Source organism: Brassica oleracea, chromosome C9 (assembly GCF_000695525.1).
Source record: "Brassica oleracea var. oleracea cultivar TO1000 chromosome C9, BOL, whole genome shotgun sequence".
In the NCBI taxonomy this organism is placed as follows: Eukaryota; Viridiplantae; Streptophyta; class Magnoliopsida; order Brassicales; family Brassicaceae; genus Brassica; species Brassica oleracea.
This window is the reverse complement of record NC_027756.1, coordinates 40,050,881-40,051,672: the sequence shown is the minus strand read 5'-3', so window position 1 is coordinate 40,051,672 and position 792 is coordinate 40,050,881.

The window sequence follows — 792 nt, the reverse complement described above, 5'->3', positions numbered from 1 at the left end:
TCAAATTCTCACCCAAGTTCATTAACCCTAACTCACTCAATTTCACTCTGATTTGGACGATTATTTGGCCTAACCCATACGATTTCGTGAGCTTTTTACGAATCTATCACTCTTTAGTTCTTTCTGCAAAGGTATGAGACTCTATCTCCACTTCTTTTTAGAGTTTGAAAATAGAAAGGTAAAAGGTAAATTTTTTGAGTTAGTTAGGATGTTTAGGCTTCAATCATGTGTTAAGATGATGATTAGAGAAGATTTTGTACACAATCATGGCTTAAATCATATTTTTGGGATAGATTTAGGAATTTTAGGTATTGTTTTTTTTAAAAAAAATTAAAACACCATAAAATTGAAATTAATACAGTGAGAATGCTAATTCTTTGACATTGGTTATTGATAAAGTATTAAGAGACATTATTTAACTGAGCTGTGATATTTGTTATTAATAGATATATGTTGTATTGTTTTCAATTTTCAGGTATGGAGTTGGAGTTGCCTAATCGTTTATACGGTGAGGGATTGGAACCTCAGGCTAAGAAGATTAATAACAGCTGCCAACTAAAACTTCTCGAGTTGCTGAAAGAAAAAATGGAGCCAGAATTCGATGAAGTTATGAAAGATCCCATTTTTTCACAGATTATGGTTATCCAGAAGAATGATCTGAAGTTTTCGGCGAGGTTGGTACACTCTTTCTTGTGTAAGGAGTTGATGACAAGCAAGAGACATGAGAAGTGGTTCACTTTCGCTATGAGACCTCCGCGTTTTGGATTGCAAGAGTATCATGCTGTCACTGGT